General features: G+C 41.4%; 2 long non-coding RNA genes across 10 annotated transcripts in view; one reads left to right on the top strand and one right to left on the bottom strand.

Moving 5' to 3' along the window:
* Positions 1 to 3551, top strand: part of LOC109633705 (uncharacterized) — a 158284-nt gene extending 154733 nt beyond the window's left edge. For all 9 annotated transcript variants that reach the window (XR_011240922.1, XR_011240916.1, XR_011240918.1 and 6 more), the window contains one exon: positions 2645 to 3551. This is a non-coding gene — a long non-coding RNA (uncharacterized lncRNA). The remainder of the gene's footprint in view (positions 1 to 2644) is intronic.
* Positions 3552 to 4212: 661 nt separating this feature from the next.
* Positions 4213 to 13676, bottom strand: LOC138407493 (uncharacterized). Its single transcript, XR_011240925.1, has 4 exons — positions 13603 to 13676; positions 8461 to 8515; positions 8216 to 8370; positions 4213 to 7916 (listed from the first exon to the last, which is right to left on the bottom strand). It is a non-coding gene; the product is annotated as an uncharacterized lncRNA (long non-coding RNA).
* Between the last annotated feature and the right edge of the window lie 6436 nt (positions 13677 to 20112).

Genomic DNA, 20112 nt, shown 5'->3' with positions numbered 1-20112 from the left:
ATGTAACACAGTCTCACCTTCTCTACTTCTTCTTCCAAAGCTATTTACATCGCACACTTTCACCCTCTGCAGTCAAAGCTCAAGAGTTTGTGCTTTTTTTCCCTCTTTCTATGAAGTTTTCACTTTAAGTGAGTTTTTGCCAGATGTGCAAAGTATTTAAAATGCACTAGTGAAAACTGGCAAAGTAAAGAAAGTAGAGGAAGGAAAGGAATTATAGAATTAATATTTAAAGTGACTGTGATCTATGCGTCATAACTGTCTCACTGGTAAAAAATAACACCCTAAAGAGTTATCTTTAGTGCCACCGTTACTGACTTCTGCATCAGTGCAGCACTTCCTCCTCTCCACAGATTTGGGGTCAAGCCTGCGGTGGCCAGCCACCACCGTCAATCGTTGGGAAATTGACCGTCTCATAGAGGAAGAGAGACCAGGAGAGAAAAACTCCAGTCCCTCGTTGACTTAATTTGATTCTCTTCCCTGGAATGCAAGCCAACAGATCCCATATCTACATAGTGCTCTGTGCAGGGTCTATAAATATTGACCACACCATTTCCTGTGTGTGGCGTTAATGAAGCATTTAGTATACCCACAGCATTATGAAGGACCTATGTAAAGCCACCTCTCCCTCTGTCAGTGCCAGCCCCACACAAACCCACACACACACAGACACACACACACCCACAATAGATGGATTATGGTGCCAACAAAGCAGATTTACAAATGCAGATTAAAAAGATCAGTTAAAATGCCTTCACAGAAACAAGTGCTCATCGTATTCTGAATGTATTTTTAAGAGAACATGAATTTATTGTATAATCTCTGGACACAGAGTGTGTGTGTGTGTGTGTGTGTGTGTGTGTGTGTGTGCGTGCGTGCTTTACAAAAGGCAAAGCACATGCATAACACAACAGGATTGCGGATTGTTCAATTTATTGTAGATTATTCTGTTTTAGTTGACTGAATAAAAACATAATAAGGCTATTTTGAACATTTAGTTGTTAGTTAGTTAGTATTTATAAATCAAAAAGTATTGTTTTAAGTATTAAGTATTTTTCAGTTACTTTAGGTTTATGTCTGTAAAGTTTTCTTTGTTATCCACAGTCCATGTTGTTACCTCTGCCATGGTGGTTATGTTTTATTGGCTGAGGTATTTGTTAGTTTGCAGCATTACACAAAAATTCCTTGACGGATTAGCGAAACTCAAAAGGATGAAGTATGGGTCAGGGAAGAGCCCATTAAATGAAGTGCAGATTGGCATCAGGGGGCAGATCCAGGAGATGGGGCGTTTATTTTCATTCATGATTCAGTGTGAACAAGCAGTTGCAGCTTAATTGAATTTAAGGGACTTTTGGGCCTTGGCGGAGATCTTCTGAGTGACGTTCCGCATTTGGCTGGTTCAGCTTTGTTCACGCTCTGGAGTCTACAATCCCGCTGGGATGATCAAGTCACATGACTTGTGTGTTCTTGTGTCCAACATGTTGACACACTTCATTGACTGTAGTCATAGGTGCTAAAAACAAGATAGCAAATATTGGTACGGTAAATATTTTTAATGTGGCAAAAATATCTATAACATTTACTAAAAAACAGCCACAATATCCCAGGACGTTTGAGGGTTAAGGAATGAAAGGTTTCTGTCCACTGAAATACCTATTTTGAAAATATAAAAAGAAGAATTGAGTTTATATCAGCAGTGGGAGGTGGTACATTTTGCAGGTCAAACTGAATCAAAAAAAACTTTCCACCAAAACCCGACCAATTATGTAATGTAACATTTCATATATGTTTTGATTGCTTATTGTAAAACTCAGTACAACAGGATTAAGGCACAATAAACAGGGGCAGCAGATGGAGACCTCACGGACATTTGTTTGGACCAACTGAGCCTGAGCCAGTCTTTGTTTTTTCAGACAATGACTGTGAAGGACAGTTTCCCAAAATGTCCTCTTGGATTTCTCCTCTCTGTCACTTCCCACATCTCTCTGCTGTATCCCCCCGTCTGTCACCCCCACTTCCCACCTGTCACCTCCTCACCTCACAACCAAACACCCTCCATCCTTTTTTGGGGTAAAAAAAATAAAATAATTTTGTTGTGGGGTCCCCGGGCGGTTTTGTAATTTCATGCCTGTGTATGATAATTTTATGCTGTCCTGCGTCGCGTAACTCAGGGCTGCCAAATGCTGACAGGTGATAAATACGATCTTTTCCGCCCCGTGTGCAGCAGACCTGAAAAAAAAAAAGACAGACAGGAGGGGGGTCTGGGGTTTGGGAGCTGAGAGTTTGTGGGGGCAGTAGAGGGGGGTTCCTATAGTGCAGGAGACTGGCTGAGGCCTTGGTGGAAGCGGTGTGCAGAGCGGTGTCGCTGGTGTTGGAGCAATTTCACAGCTTGCCCACCCCGCCTTCCCTCACCCACACACGTTCATTCACTTACAACCTGCCTCACCACCACCCGTATCTTTCTTCGCTCTCTCACTCTCTCTCTCTTGCTCCCCATCTTTTTCAATCTCTATCTCTCGCTCTCTCTCCTGTCTTTCCCCCTCCCTCCGTCCTTCTCTGCCCAGGAGAGACAGAGAGGACAAGAACCTTCGAGTAGCCTTGAACAGCAGGGATAGTGATCAGTGCTTTTTTTTTTTGCTTCTCACAGGAACCACAGGAAACAAACAAGAGGACAGTATGCAGAAATGAAGTTTTCCCCTTCCGTCAAGGGGACATTCATGCAGCGACGGGGCAGAAGAACAGAGAAGGGTAGAGAGGGAGAAGAGGGAGGACAAGGAAGTGACCCAAGCGTGGAGGACTGATGGTTTTCTGAGTGACGTAATTATTCGCCTCCTTGCATCGTGCAGTTAGAATGATGATATCCAGGGGGAAAAAAGTCCAGTCTGTGCACACATGTACACAGAGTACACAGTGACCTTCACATTATACCTGCATGTCATGTGCATCATAGTTTATAGGTTGTGACAAACATACTCAAGATTGGCTGGCTCTCCCTACAGCAAAAAATACCTATTTGAAATTCACCTTTTGGACGTGAATTTATTAATTCAGCCGATATTTTTTTAAGTGCAAGTAAAGGATCCTGATGACATTTAAACATGGAGGTAATAAGAAAACTGAATATGATCATTCCTCACAGCATTTCTGTGGATGCTGCAGCATGTCCATGAAATCCACTCAATCAATCTGGAGATGTGGGCGAGGGGAGGGGTGTCTGCACCACCGAGGTTCCAAGTCATTAAGCAGCCAGAAATTAATTGACTTCACGGTCCTTATACCGCTGAGCGTAGGTTTAACCCAGGCACGGCAGCCGCTATTAGTATTGTACTGCATGTTCCAAGGGCCTGAAGATTGGGGGGACGCGGCCCGATTCAAGTCAGCAAAAAAAGCGTGTCCTGATGTCCCGTACAGTGAGATTAATAAGGTGATCACATGGTGACAAAGCACCTTGATGACACATTGTAAACGAAAGGTTAATAGTGTACATGCATGCATTTAATTTGTGCTCATTATGCTGCAGTTACCTACATGTCAATAAACTCTAACATAACCTGCACTCAGTTTCCAGCTCATAAGATACTTGCTCATCAGGTGGAAATCTCTCTGAAGATATGGAACAGTGTTTTTTTCCTGTCATGGTGCACATGAATTGACCAGAGGCTCATAGCAACACACACACACACACACACACACACACACACACACATACTAAGATGAGGACCGTCCTCGAGGCTCTCTTTGACCTCTATGTTCGATCTCTCTTTCAGAATCCAATCAGGCTGAAGTCTCCAGAGGGAGAACAGAGCGGAGGGGGAGGAGGGGGAGGAAGTGAAGTTAGGAGCACAGAGTCAGAGAGCAACAGGAGCTTAACACACACTGTATATGTCCATGCATGCCATGTGATCAGTCTAGCGTGCCTGATTCTGCTGTGCACCTGCAAGATCAAGACAGTTGACTGGAAAGGTGTGTGTGTGTGTGTGTGTGTGTGTGTGTGTGTGTGTGTGTGTGTGTGTGTGTGTGTGTGTGTGTAGGGTGTTTGAATCTGATCAGATTTGTTTGCTTCACATCACTTTGTGAATGGGGCAGAGAGTCTCTGAGTAGAGTCGACAATTCATGAATGAAAGGGAAGATGAAAGGATGGATGGAGAGACGGTTCTAGTGAATTTCAGGCACGTTCTTCTTTTCCCCTTGTGGATTTTACAATATTGAATCATTTCTTTTTTAGAGTCTAAGACTGTATTCATGTCACTATTATAAAAAAAAAACACGAACATGTTTAGTTGCATATGTAAAAAGAAATTGTACGGCCAAGATTTTTTCCCCTAGAAATAAGAAATCTTGTCTTTTTGCTCACACAAGGATGGTCTGATGTTCATGCTGCAGAGAAGCTCATCGTTTTTAGCGACACTTTATTCAAATGTTCATGTGGTTGGGCACTCCTCATGCAGGGGACAGAGTGCCACCTATTGGTGCCCAGTTGGCTATAATATCTACATTCCTCGTCCCTGCTGTGTATGTGGTGTGACGTTAGGATGCAAGGTGCAGAGCGAGTGAACAGTGCAACAACATTTTTTTGAATCAGCACTTTACAGTCTCTTACACTGTAAATCATGCAATTGCAGCATGCAGGTTAATTGTATAGACATGATATAATATTGTCAGGTTAATTCTCATGTCTTTAAATGTTCTGTTATAAACAGGTCAGCATGTGGAGATACATGAAATAAAACAGCACATCATGAAGGATTCATACATTCGATTCTGTGTGATACATATAGTGAAGGTTTGCATAGTCAATAAAGGGACAAATCCAATCATTTTTGTATGAGAAATACATTTATGCTGTGACTTTGACCTATACAGAGTATGTGGTAACAACATGCTGGGCAAATCATTAAAACTATGTCAAGGAAGAAGCTTAATAAAACAGTATGATTAAAATTCAAGCAAGGATGGTAGTTATTCCACACACAATGGCTGTCTGCTTAATATACAGCCGTGTGCAGGCCCCAGGTCTCTTTGTCCCAGGCCTCAGTGCTTGTAAAGAGCAAGGTCTTTTTACATTTTCACCAGGTTGGAGAAAACAGGCTGCTTACACATGCATGCTCCACAGCAGAGGAGAGTTTTATAGAAGAAGTGCTGCTTCACCTCTGACACCCACAAAGTCCAGTCCACTGCACCTGAAAGCATCTTTCTTTCTGCCTGTCTGTCTGTCTGTCTCTGTCTGTCTGTCTCTGTCTGTCTGTCTCTGTCTGTCTGTCTGTCTTTCTCAGACAGACTTCACCTTTAGAAACTGAACACATTCAGACAGCAACAGGAAGTTACACAGGTCTGTATTTCACGTACGTCTTTTACACCAAAAGTAACATGTATATGCCGGTTTTGTAAACACTGATAAACTTGCTAAAGAGGCGACTGACTCCTTTCCCGTTGCCAGTCGAGGAGTTTGCCTTTGTTTTTTTCCCCAGTGAGTCATGCTCGATGTCATAAATACACCAAATACTGAGATGCCCTCTGACCTAACTGTCTTGCTAGTGTTGCATCATGCACGGAACAAAGAAATAAATTACTGCTGCACATTTTGTTCACCAACTTTGATATTTACGCGTCAAGGTCTGTCTAAAGGCCAAAATAAGGATGAAATCATTTGTGTGTTCTGAGCTGGACACTATTAAAACCACTGTCTACTGCAGAGTCATTAGACCTGGGTATGAATGCTGATTAAAATCAGGCATTTGTCTGCACTGGTAATGGAGTCATTGTTTGTAAGTGGGGTTTTTGACTAGTGGAAAAGGAGCAGCTGTCCCTTGTTCCAGAGACTTTTTTCCTTTTCTAACTCCGTGCCTGGCTGTCAGTTTTGTTAAGCGTGGTCTGAAAGTCTCTGCTAAAGAGACTGCAGATATGTCTTCAGCACGTTGAGATTTGTGATAGGTGTGTGTGCGCATGTGTGTACGCACAATAACTGTGTGTGTGTGTGTGTGTGCTGCGTCTTTCAGTTCCAGCACAAGGGAACTCCTAAATAGATCGGGTCACTGCTGATCACATGGCAGAGATAATGGTCCAAACAACCTTGGCGAGAGTGGAAGAGGTCTCTCTATTTAATTAGAAACTTTAATATTTCATTGTCTGCTATGCCTCATTACAGCCCCTCCATCACACCCTTCCAGGCCCTTACACACTCCAAAGTGGGCTTTGTGTCTCAGAGGATCCTCATTGGGCAGATTTTCTGTTTCAGCCACCGAAAATCAAACTAAAGACACAAGAAAGAAACTGTTTTTCTCCTTCCTTCACAGATGCTGAACACTTTTGTTTTCTCTGTCAGTGTTAGACTGAAATGATTTATTAGAGTGTTGACTGAGTTACATCAGTTACAATTGCAAAAAGAAAAGAGCTGAAAGAAAATTGTTCATCCGTTCTTCTTTAGCATTTTAAGTATTTCTTTTTTCTGTTGCCAAAAAGTATGGAGAAGATCTTGATCACTGCAACTTGTAAGGCACTTGTAGATTGCAATGCAAACAATGCAAAAATGTTCATGTTAGAAAAAACCATGAGAGAGAAGGCATCAACTGAAGACTTGTTAAAGCCAACCTCCCTATTGACCAAAAATGTTAAGAATGGTTTCAATGTGAAATACTTGTGCTATCTTGTGATTTATCTGTGTTTAGACATGGAATCCACTTCATGAACGTACGGAACTAGAGGAGAAAAAAGGGATTGAAGGATCGTACCCTTGTTCATTCAAACAATAATAAACATGCAGTTGTGGAACAGTCATGGATAAAAGAAACAATATTAATGGTGTTATGGGTTTCATACAGGAAATGAACAGCAGTTCCCAGTGTGAACATTTTTTCAATCCATGGCAGACTCTGTCGTTCTATAGGCTACTGTTACCTTACTCCCTCTGCTGCTCTAATGTAAATCATCATTTCACTACACCATAGGCCACCTAACAAAAAACCCAACATAATGTTATGTAATATTAATGGATTAACAGATTAACTTGCTAGCCGTCGCACAAGTTGATCATGTGACCCACTTTGCTGGTTGCAGATTGTCGAACTGTGTCCTGTGATAAGATAGATGAGGAAAAAAAGGGCAGTAGTTTAATATTATCCCTTGAAGACACATATGCTTCATCCGCACTGCTATGTTTTAGTTTTACATCACTGTTACTACGTTTTCCCCCGGCCGTCCAAACTACTCCAAGTTTTTAAACTTCTAAAACGGAGAAGTCTGGAAACGCTGCTGGCCCAATTTCTAGTTTGAAAACTTGATGAGCAATGGTAAAACATTGTAAACACTTACTGTCAGTAACATCTCCAAATAAATTCCCGCTCTTACTTTCCACCAGTGTTGCTTCGTGTTCGTAGTATCTGCTGTAACTAAGCAACCAACTGCAGTGTGAGTGCTTCCTGTCTACACCAACAAGCACATGCCCTGTGTTCAGGACTTTGTCACATTATGTAGGTTTCAGGTGTGTTAGTGTCAAAAATCCAAATGTTCGCATCTATTGAGATTATGGATGTAGCTGTAGCATGAAGAGACTTCACCACTGCCAGTCGGTCACTTATGGCTCCTAACGCAGCAGCTGCTCAGGTTTTACACTCAGATCCACAGATTTAGAACTATCTCTGCCACAAAACCAATAAGAAGTCATCTATTCTCCCTCCTTTTTATCTTTAGTCGGACATCACGGGGTGCTCATGCCTGGTTGGAAGAGGGACGTCTTTGCCCAATCACTCTGTCGTCCCACAGGCCCCCCCGGCCCTGGTAATGGGAGGCAGAAATGTGATGACAGGACACTTTACGGGTGATTCTGTTCAAGGGCACGTCACTCTGTCACTGACAACACTTAAATCCTGATCAAGGTGTCTGACTGGCCACTGCTCTTCCTCTGCATTCTCACTGTATGTGACCTAATGGAGTGAGATTCAAGAAAAGTTGGTTAATAATTAACTGAGGTGACAAAACTATAAATGTTGCAAATTAGAATTGTATAACAACAAATGCACAAATCCCAGTAAAAAAAAATATTACAGAGATTTATGCAAACTAGTATTTTTTTATGTGCATCTGTTTACATGAGGGTATGTTTGTGCATTTGAAAGCTTCGGTGACTGTGGCAACCCGTGTGTTTATGTGCATGTGTGTGGTATATTATATGTTTGTGTGTAAGCAGGCATAGAGGGGGGCATAAAATATGCAGGATAATTACCAGGAAGAGGTTGGGATGCAGATGAAAGGCCTCATATTGATTCTTGAAAGGACCTGACAGCTCGCCTGAATGTTTTATTTCCTCCGCATTGTTTGTTTTGCATATAAAGGATTCCATTTTCTTCTGAATTTTGATTGCAGTAAAGGACCCTCAGCCTGCGGAGGGGAGGGGAAAGCGCTGTATTAACTGTTTAGAGACAGAAAAGGGATATGGATGCATGAAACTGCGAACCGCGGGCCCTCTACCTGTCAAACCACCAACAGCCAGAGCTAGATGACAGACACGCTGCATAAAAATGACCTGAAACAAAGAAAAAGTGCTGTAAAGAGTTCAAACCTGAGGCCCCTGATTCTCCAGCTAAGAAGCTACAGAGCCTTCTGCTTCGAGCGCAGAATCCTGAGACACATATGCACACATTTAGGTGAAGAAAAGTCAAGCGTGAAAACATGGATCCGGATCTGGTGAGCCCACCGTGAGCGCTGGAATGCATCGGCGTGTAGCGTCCCAGCCCAATGTAAACAGCCAGCACACGTGTGTGCATGCCTCCCTCCTCTAAAGCTGCTTTCCATTTCCCTCCGGTGCCCATTTCTCCTCATTCAGACCTTTGTTCCGCCAGCTACCACAGATGCAATCCCACCGCAGGATTTCCTATACAAACACAGCATCCAGATCCCCTGCCTGCAGCCCTCCCCGCAAACAGTCCAGCTGTCCTCACCATCATGCTGTAAAGAAGCGGCCTGAGCTTTAGGTAAATCTCATACTTATAGTATTAAAGTACGTGAGAAATCATTTTATATACTGTCACATTTCAAGACAGAAGAAGAAATTGCTCGTCAGATGGAGCAGATCTGTTTCAATACTGGATTCTAAACTTTTAATCACCTGCTCTATGAGCAACACTATAGCCTCTTATATATATATATTTTTTTTTTACTTCAAATTAAAGCTATAAACAGTTAAATTAAAGGGTCTAATAGTTTTAGTTTTTTTTACAAACAAGCAGATAGTTTGGGTTTTACCTGCCCATTCCAGCTGTAGGCTGTATGTGAAGATATGTTTCTACTTCCTCCCAATATAGGCCAGAGTATGTGCAGTAGCAATCAAGAGATGGAGCTGTTGTTTCATGCCGTTCTTATAGCATCAAAATCAAAACTAAACTAGGGGCAGAAATTAAACTCTAACGTACATCTGTGTGATATGATCTAAAATCTAAATCTAAAATGACAAAAAATATCTTTGAAAAAAATATATTTGGTCCATATACAATCTAACGTGGACGAAGAGGGGTTCATGACCTTGTCAATATGCTTTGGCTTCACTTTTGGAGAGTCGTTTGTCATCTTTCTTTACATCTTCATATACAGTCAATGATTTCAACCGATCAGACTTTCCTACTTTGGAGGTGAATTAACAATCAAAAGAATGCCACCTGTTTTCAGAAACAATAAAACCACTTAACATTTTTGCTCTTGGTAAGAGATTGAGACAAATTTCAAGACTTATGATGGAAAGTTCTTTTGAGAATCCACATGTTTCATGCAGCTTGCTTACCAGAGAGATCCATACTCAGCTAAAGTAGCAAGAGCTAGCTGAGAGATGAAATTATAGCTTTTGCTCTTTGCTGGTTGATTGTCAGCAGCTTTAAAACATTACTTGATTACAGTAAATCAATCATTAATTTAGTTTAAGAGCATGGACGTCACAAAAATGCAGTAAATGACTGTTTTATTTATATCTGATATCCCATACGTCCTAATCATTTCAGGATTGTATTTAGTGGCCTTTGTAGAACAATAAATATGCAATACTCTATTGATCCTTACAGGAATTTCCCCTTTTGCTTGTGCAGCAGGGGCAAAGGTCAGGGCCAGTCACAGCTCATTGCCTCTGGAGGCGATGAGGACTCAGGATTCTTTCTCACAGAAGCTTCAGAGAGTAGACGATCGCCACTGCTAGAGCTTATGTATGGTTTCTCTCTGTGAAGGATTTTCTCTTTATTCACAGGCCATGCTGCTGCCCCAACATCTATTTATCAGCTCATGCATGAGCGCTACTTACAACGTCTCAGTGGAATAGACCTTCAGTCCCACACTGTGGCTGTTACTAAACAAGATTTGTTATGTAGCACTGAAAAGAAACTTAAGGAATTTTCCACCACTTTCTTGTGGTATTATACACAACTGGGTGATATAGAAACACAGAACACCAGTACAGCACAAAGGATGATCCAGCTAGATGTTTGCTCAAATCTCTGCAATTCATCTCTATCTTCAACCGGGATACATGAATCATATTTGAATTTGTTCAGTAGCTTTAACAATAAATGTTTTCCAGTCCCATACAAAGATATTTAGAAATTCAATAAGGTAACACAAAATTCAACTGTCAATTAAAGAACTCAGGTAAATACTGAGGGATAACACAGTGCAGAGATTAATTCAGTTTAGTGGAACAGAGAAACATAATGTAGATCTTCCACTTCTCCTAAGTCTGATTGCTACATAAAGAATATACATATCAGGCTTTTACAGATTTATTTTTGCTCACATTCATCTTTTTTTCAAACTCCTTTAAATCCTAATTCACACTTAACCCACAGTTTCACCACCTAAAATGTCAGTCCTCATCCCACAGTCAACCCCCATTTCAAACCATCACCCCCATCAATGCCATTTTGCTCCTGGGCTGAAAAGCAATTGAAACAATTTTCTTGCAGAGAATTATTGTCCTTAATTGCAATGAAGGGCATGTTTTCCCGTCATTCCTTGGGAGTGTTTTTCTCACTCTGGGTGGAAATGTAGGCATTGCCACTGAGCGTGGGCTCTCTGAAAGAGGTCATAATTACATCCTTCAGTATGCTCGCCGTTGGCAAGGATTTTACGCCTCATAATTATTAAATGGCAGATTCACTGTGTGTGTGTGTGTGTGCGCGTGTGTGCTTGCGCATGTGTGTGTGTGCCTGATCATGTGTGTGTGTGTTAAAATGCAGGGTGAAAAGAGTTTGAATTTGTTCTCCAAGAAAAGATTGAGAGGAGACTTATTTGTGTATTCTGCGCTCACACTCGCCAAAAGTTCTCCCTGGTGAGTGAAGTTCAAAGAAACTCTCTTTGGTTGTTTCTATCTCACTCTCGTATCGCCAATCACAATCTGCGTTATTGGCTGTCACTGAAGTAAACAATGCAAGAATCGCATCAAGCTCATTTATCTGTTTCAAGAAGCACAGCAAATTGATTCCAAGAATATAATATTATTACTGGAGAACAGAATAGAGTCCCAGATACATGAATGATTTTGTAATTGTTATTGAGATATTGGTAATTGATATTGGAGATGGTAGGCATAGCGCCATCCTAACAAGATAAGCTCCAATCTGCTCAACTTTCCTCTTTCAGCATCATTTCCATATCATAATTATATTGTCTCATTCACAGCTGAGATAACATTCCACACTCTGCACTCTTAATCTCCCTCCCATCTCTCTTTCAGCTTCCCTGATGTCTTAGGTTGCTGTTACAAACTTTACACCAGAAGGATAAAATAGCCATCTCAGAAAGTCATTTAGTCTCATCTTTTCTCAGAAAAAACTATTCTACTGAGACAGCTCTTAATTTATGTTGCAGTTAAAACTGCTCAGACTTTTTGAACAAATGAAATAACAAAACATAATGCTTATTACTTTAGTCTAAATGCTTGTTAACATACATCTAGAAGCAAAACAAAAAGCAGTTTTTCTCCAATGCAATACAATGTTTGTGTTGGTTAAAAAAGAAAAGTCACTTCTTATAAATTGTTCAGACAGACATTATTCCACCACCGCTGAGTAATTTAGAGTCCTATAACATGTCAAATTCAATCCCAGCATCCCTCACTCTTCCTCTCCTCTCTTGTGATGAGGTAATGTTGGAGGTGATAATTGATTGGCTCTCATCTCAGACCCGGCCCGAGTCCACTCCTAGCGCCTTCAAGAATTCATAACCACTGAGCTGCAATGGAATATTTTAAAGCAGCAGGAGCATAGGTGTCACCATCACACCATTCTGCAGAGTTTCTCTGCCCAGCCCCCTGGTGAAATGTCTGCAGAATGTCCGAAGGAGCCGATGTCAGAGCACAGCAGGAGCTCTTTGCAGGATTCACTGCGAGCACGTGAGGGGTCGATGACGTGTCTAACACGTGATAGACGCAAACATTTAAAAACTAATATCTCCTGATGAAAAAGTGGTGTCATACACGTAAATGAGTTTAAAGGTGTCAGGACACTTGTTTTTTATACTGAATATGTTAAAAGTTAGTCAGCCTCATTGAGATATTTTAAAGCCTAATGCTTTTGCAGTAAATAAATAATTTAGGAATAACCAACACAAATCAAGCAATTATTATTATTATGAAATGTCCACGACAGTTTCCAGAGTCCAAAATTATATCTCTGGAGCTCGATAAGTGACTTACAACAGCTCTAGTTTACAAAAATTGAGTAGCAGAAACATTTGTTCCACTATGAAGGTCACAGCAGTTTACAGCCAATGGGACAGGCCCATCCTGACACTGCTCAGGTAAATGGTGTTTTCTTTACCTTTGTGAATAAGAGGATTGTGTTTGTTGTCTGAGTGAGGTCACTGTGTTGTGGCCATACTCTGTAATAACATCACTCCATAGTAAGTTTAAAGTCCTTGAGATGCACTAGTTAACCTGCGAAGTAGTTCAACATTGGGGAGTCAATTGAAAATAACAAAACAAGTCTAACTCCTGTGTCTCTGGGGAAAACAAAACATCTCCTGTGACAAATCTAAACTTTTCCCATCTTCAGCGGAGCAGTGTCGAAAGCGCCCTGTTTAGTCGTGTTCTATTTCTTCACAAACATGCATTTTTCAGGTGAAAGGAAGGAATCAAGACTTCTCAGTTGTCTTGCTGGAAACAGACACCTGAGTTGGAAAGTGGGAGAGAAGTTGAGCCGTTAGATCTCAGTAGCAGTAGCGCTCCCCTGGGGAAAGCCACAGCTCAGGGTAGTCATCCTCTGCCGCTGTGGAGCCAGCTTAAAATACTGTTGTCACATAGCGATCACAGGCTTCCACTGATGGTACACAAATAGTCCCCTTGCGAAGCTCTTAAAAGCCCATTAGACGTCACTGCACGTGGTGCTGAAGATGCCACTGCTAAGTGCTCCTGATGCCAAAGGGAAAGCATGAAGACAGACCTGATGCAGAACAATTCCTGTTTTCACCTGAACCCCCCACACACACACAGACACTTCCATCTGAATATGTTTGTTGACTTTCTAGCTCACTTTATGTGGTAAATATCTAAGACGGAGGCAGCAAATCTCACATCAGGGCCTGACATTTCTTCACTTTCGTACTGTGACACAGATGTTTAGCTGGTAGAAAGCTCACCTTGTTCTGCCTGATACCATCTCAGAGAGGAACACCATGGGGTTGAATATGATCCTGAAGCTGCAGAGGTCAGCCACGGACTGAGGGAGGAAGCTGCTGCTGAAGCTCTGCACAAGAGGAAACGACCATCAACATGCTCCTGTTGAGGCCTTTATGCGTTTGTGGAAGCTAAATAGTGCCATCTGGTGACTTTAAAAATCAGCTGGCAACCCAGAGGATAATTACTGTGATAATGTAAAGTAATAATAATAATGATGATGAACAGTAACAGGAGGCTTCAATCAAAGAATGTAGGGCAGTGGTATGGTACCTGTTCTGTAATTAATAAATCTGTAATTTAGGTAAATAGCAAATCCTGTATTTTAATTTCAAACAGCCATTGTGTTTAATTTACACAAGTGTTCAACAATCTGACTTCATGCAGCAGAGCACAGCACGTCTCGTCATCTTTCAAACCATTGAACGCTTTAACGAGTCTCTGGAATGCAAAATTCACTGATCCTAAAAATGTGCACTATAACAAGTTGCCAGGTTAGAGGGAGGCGGAGGAAGCATGAAGAGGCAGAGGTGAAAATGTGAGAAGCTGGAGAAAGAAGCGGGGGCGCAAGGGGGGGGGTAAACAGCATGTGTGCGCTCTGTTCTTGCAGAGAGGAAGGTGAGGATAAATGGAGAGCAGAACTCTGTTTGAGTGTGAGAATGCGTTGGCAGCCTCGGGAGCTCAGTGATCACTCCTCCAAACGGTTGCTGTGGGGATTGTGGCTCCTGGAAGTGGAAAACAGGTTCTAAAGAGGCGCTAGCCCAAAGGGAGGGAAACAGTGCTTACAGCACAGGATCAGCCCAGCTAGTGCCTCTAATTGCACTTCATTATCTCATATTGATTTAATTAGCAGCTGCCTTGCCTTGTGTGCTTAGGGTTATGGTATGTCTTTAAACCAAAAGATGCATTTACTCTGCTATATGGGAGTCAATAAAGCACGTCATATGACAACACTTAGCTGTGTCACTATAATTACCCTTATTTGATTCTGCACATACGGAAACAAATAAATATGTGTTTGGACCACAGGCCACAAAGCCGAACTTAAAGAACAGTGCGTCTCAGACTGGAAACACACACTGCACAGACCTGCAGTCAAAGTCCCTGTTTGCTCTCTCAGTAAATGGTCTGTATTTATATAGCACTTTTCTAGTTTTGATGACCACTCACCTTACAGCACAGTTTTACATTCGGCCATTCACACATACACATTCATACAGTACATAGAAGGAGCAGTTTGGAGTTCAGTATCTTGCCCAAAGACACTTCGGCTTGTGGAATGGTGAAGACTGGGATCCAACCGCTCTAAGTCCAGAGCCACAGCCGCCCTTAGTAAATTGGTGTATCGTAAACATGATTTAAATAGGAAATATCTGAAAGGATACTCTTTGTTTTTCCTGCTGCTGTAGCTGTAGAGACGACGTCATGAAGCCTTTAAATATAATTATGGGCTACTTTTTAAAAACACACCCTTGGTGTGTAACTGTCAAATGAGGATTGCAGCACATACAAAAAATATGAAAATGTGCGTTAGCAAAAATACTCCCGAACGTCAGAAGGTGAATACATTGAAATAATTGTCTCAATGGGTTCTTTTGTGCTGCCGTCTCATTACAGTTACTTCTACTGACCATACTGACTTCAGTGTTTACTTCAGGGCTTGCAAGAAAAGCAAAGGGACAAATGAGTACTATTAACACAGTGACCTCAAGTGGAAAGATTGCACTCTATGGAGAAAAACAACCAATGTGTGAAATGGTGAGAAGCAGAAATAAGGACAAGGTGTGTGTGTGTGTGTGTGTGTGTGTGTGTGTGAAGATGGGATGAAACTGACAACTGAGTGAACACAAATTAATTAATGGAAGAGTCCTGGTTCCTATGTTAAGTTAACACGCTCCTACGAGAGTAAGATTTTGTGTCCATCAAATTGAGTTCCAGAGGTGGAGGAGGAAGTTGACAGCAGATAGGGAAAATGCTGCAGACACTCACACAATGTCTGTCTTTAATGATCCAACCAGCTTTACGAACAGACGTCTTTAGAATATACAGTAAAGTCACCATATCCCTCTTCCTCCCATTTCACATATCTGCTCCGCATTATGAGCAAGAACTGTAGAGAGATATTTAATCAAAAGGAGCTGTCCTGGAGGAGAAGTAAAAAATATGTATAATATATCTAAAACTTGGAAAATTCTGTTATTAATTTTTATATGTGCTAAATATCTTAAAGATGTATTTTACTTATCAAACGAAGCAGCCAACAGAGGGATTGGACGTACAAAGGAACCCAAATTTATTTCATAGCCACAGACTTTCCTGATTGTCACAGCCTTTTGAACACCCTTCTCTCTGCCTCTTTGACACAGCCCCTTTGAAGAATCAAATATAATAGTGGAAGGAATGAATAGTTCAAATCAGTGAGAGGGTTTAAAAGGGTTAGCTTGATTTCACCTTGCTGGTGTTTAATCCAGCAGACATGCAGTGTTTTGACCAGCTCTGTCCTCTCTTGACTTGTCCAGCGAAACATAAGCTATAGTCCCCTCCTGTATATTCCTACCCTGTAACTTATCTCACTGATGTGTGCCTTAAAAAAGGTGCTGATGAATATTCCTCCCTACCTTTATCTGTGGGAATCTAGCTGCACAAGTCAAGACGTGCCAGCATATTAAAGTAAATCCAAAGGGTCTGAGGTTCACAGGCAAAGAGGGGAAGTGAGGGAATGGAGACGGCAAATAAGAAACAGCACTGAGAGACAGTGGCATGGAGTGGAAAGCACCAACAGCAATCTGCTAGCACTTATGAGTGAAAGTAGCCAAGGGTCAATATCTAAAAAGACAGATAATTTCAACTTCTTGAAATTGTTAGACAAATAACAGTTGTTGATAAAGGACTGGGGAAGGTGCGACTCCCTGTTTTCTGCCTGTGCCTTTAAATTTTCTCTACTTCACTCCGCTTGGCATAAGTTTTCCTGGTGTGCGTTCCTGTCGTCTTTCTCTCTCTGCTGGCTTGGCACACTGAGGCACAGATAGATGGATGGACTTGGCAGGCACACATAGCCAGCCTGGTAATGTGAAAAAATCTGGTGCCAGTACAGATGGGGATGACATGTTTCTGTTTTCTGTTTTTGTCTTATATTTCTATATTCTTTCCACGTCTGTCTTCTCATACGTGTTTATACACATACTCGACAATTCTTGCAGACGTCTTTGCTCATAGGCTGAGAATTGGCCATTAGGGTACATGTTCAAAGGACAAATCATCAACGGCTAATTAACAATTATTAACTGTTCTGCTGTGAAAGAAGACAAATTATCATAAATTACTGCCTAATTAAAATGTAATTGCTGGCTCAATAGTTATAAATCATTAATTTTAACACCCTTATCACACGCGGACGGACCAACTCAAAAAAAGGGTCTATTAGACAAAAAATGAATTCACTGGTTTCTTTCAAAACATACCCCATTTTCTGTTCTCTCCCACTGCAATCATTAGCTATAATTACTGTATGTAACACATTTGCTTTATCCATAGATATTAAAGAAATATTAAAGCACAGCCTATCAGCATTAAGTGATGTCCCATGTAATGTCTAATCTTAAACTCTATAGTTTGTGCATGGCAGTGAGGGTGGGGAGCTTATGGTCCTCTACAGTCCTCTCTCTTCTCTCCCCTTTTTTCCACCCACCTCTCCTCTCTTCCCCACTTTTCTCCACTCACCCCAACAAGTCAAAGCAGATGGACGCCCATATTGAGTCTGGTTCTGCCAGAGGTTTCCTCCTGTTTATAAGGAGGTGTTTTTCTCACCATAGTTGCCAAAGTGCTTGCTCATTGTGGGAACTGTTGGGTTTCTCTATACATTTTTAAGGTCTTGACCTTCTATGTTAAGTGCCATGAGATAAAGTATATTATGATTTGGCGCTTTACAAATAAAATTGAATTGAATTGAATGGTGTCAGTAAAATTAACTGAACTGAATTGTGGGGAAAATGTAGCATCTCTATATAGCTCAATGCATGTTGGAAAGCTCCTGTCACAAGCTTAAACTTGTCGCCAGGAACCATTTACATTTTAAGGGGGCTCCTAGTCACCTTAAAGTTGAAGGCTGAGAGGCTGTGTTGAGGACACAATTCTAATACTTGTGGTGGATGAAGATATTAGGAGATATATACAGTGTAACCAACCAGGCAAGTGCAGTTAAGAAACTAAAAATGCAGTAATGCAAGAAAACTAATAATTTACTCATAACATGTAAAAGTTCTCCAATCTTTCTACTAATTCCAGAAATCTGTCTGTATGTGAAAAGCATATCTCCAAAGCCATTAAGCTTATATCACACTTGGCATATACATGTTATAGAAATGCAGTGTCTCATTTTGTGTGATTTGAACACATGATATGGTCAATATTAATACACTTTGAATAAAACGGGTGACCAGCGTAGCAGTTGCGACTGGCATTGGGGGGATGTAAGTCTGCAGACTGAGTTAAACATATCTTCTTCTATGTCCTCTGATAAACTAGCAGGGGTTATTACCTGTAATATCTGGTTTACCAGATTATTTTCATGAATTTATTGTTTTTATTTTACCATATTGGACAAACGCAGATATTCACGAGGGTCGTGGGTACTGATCTCTTTAGCAATTTGTCATAGTAAAAGCCCAACATTCATTTTGTTGCTGCAGTTTTGCTGCAAAATGTTTGAGGAGGACTCACTGATGACAAGGAATAATTCTGAAGTAGCATCATCACAGGCAAGACAACAGTCCATTCCAAACAGGCAGGTTTAGAACTGATGTCCTGTATTTAAAATGCCTCTTCAGGAAAGGTCCAGAATTATCATTGTTTTAAAAAAAGTTTTTTTAACCACATATTTGATACCATTTATTGGTCAGTATTAGTTCTACAATAGTCTTACAATGCATCTATTTTAAATAATTACTTCTCAGTAAATAGGACTTTATTGACACAGCTTCTGTGATGGATTCAGAATGTAAACCACAGCAACATATTCACATATATACTGTATGAGAATGTTCTGTTAGTCACCTGTATAATCCCCCTTCTCTATGTCCAACATCTTCTCCACACATGTGTATTTGTTATCCCGCGGCTCCTGTTTGTGGGATTTTTTTTTTTTCTGCCTCGCCTCCTCCCTCGTACTCTCTCTAACAAGCGAGCTCTGGGCCCAGCGAGGTGAGCAGAGGTGAGGTTGCGAGGGGAGAGGTGTATTGTTTAGAGCTGCTTCCGACTGACATCCAGGTAAATGGGTAAATGTGCACTCTCATCCATATTCCAGCAACCCATACAGAGGCATTTGGCCAGAGCGTGGTTGGGGCCAGGATATGAAATATTAAAAGGGTAAAGTGAAAGGTGGAGTACCCAGAGGGCCTCTGGGCAGTTAAACAGCTCTTTGTGTGGATGCATCTTCACTGCCTGTATCCCCACCTGGCATCACCTCTGTTAGAGACTGGGATTTCAGCAAGCCTACATTGTGTACTTCAGCCAAGGTCAGCACAGAGTACACCAAGTTAGCATCAAACTGTTCTCTATGATCAGCTCTTACTATCCTAGAGCACCGCCAACGATGGACCATGTTCACAGCTCACAAACAAATCAATAAGTCTGTGGATTGCAAGAATGTGAGCTGGGGAAGATGTGAAAATGTGAAAAATGGAGCTCTTTCCATTTTTTTTTTCCAACTTCGCTTGGCAGGATGAAACTCAGCCTGCTGCTTGACTGGTAGTGCGCCAAGTGGGGACTCAGATATATCAGATTTCAATTAAACACAATTCATGAGGGCCATCCACAGAGGTGACATGGCCCTCACACTTTCCTGCTTAGTTGCAGCCCCGGGGAGTAGGTAATGAGATGGCTCTCTATCTGGCTCTCCATCTCCTCTTCTCTTTCAGGAGGAAGCCTGGCACTTAGGGCCAAGGGGGCCTGTTGACACCTAGGGCAGGCCAGAACCTGAGCCATTTGGCTCTGGCCTGCAGCCTCCAAGCATGTTTGGCTTGCAGTGACCACACAGTTTGCCCCTCTGGACCGCTTTAGGGGGTTAGATAATGAATAGACTGAATGCAGGGGTGTGTGGGTGCGAGGATGTGTGTGTGTGTGTATGTGTGTGGGTCAGTCACAAACACACACACACACACACACATGCACACACAGTCTTGTATTGGAGCACGGTCATATAAATGAGTAATGAATATAAAATGTTTCTAGTATTTTATATGGCAGCAAAACAACTTTAATGGTCTTTTTTGAACATTGTGTTTAAAAAATATGATTATATATTGGAATGTTAAATCTCGTTACATAATTTCAGGTGGATATTTGACATGAACACAGAATTCCTCTTCTGTCATTTGTCACAATCATGTCACTGGGAAAGAAAAGAGGCCTTCAAACCTGTGGTTCACTGCTCAATCACTTGAGCCTAATTTTTATGCTGATTAAATATCAGAAAA

Source organism: Paralichthys olivaceus, chromosome 4 (genome assembly GCF_024713975.1).
Source record: "Paralichthys olivaceus isolate ysfri-2021 chromosome 4, ASM2471397v2, whole genome shotgun sequence".
Taxonomy (NCBI): Eukaryota; Metazoa; Chordata; class Actinopteri; order Pleuronectiformes; family Paralichthyidae; genus Paralichthys; species Paralichthys olivaceus.
Note: the sequence above shows the minus strand (reverse complement) of the source record. Positions and strands in the feature narration are given on the sequence as shown.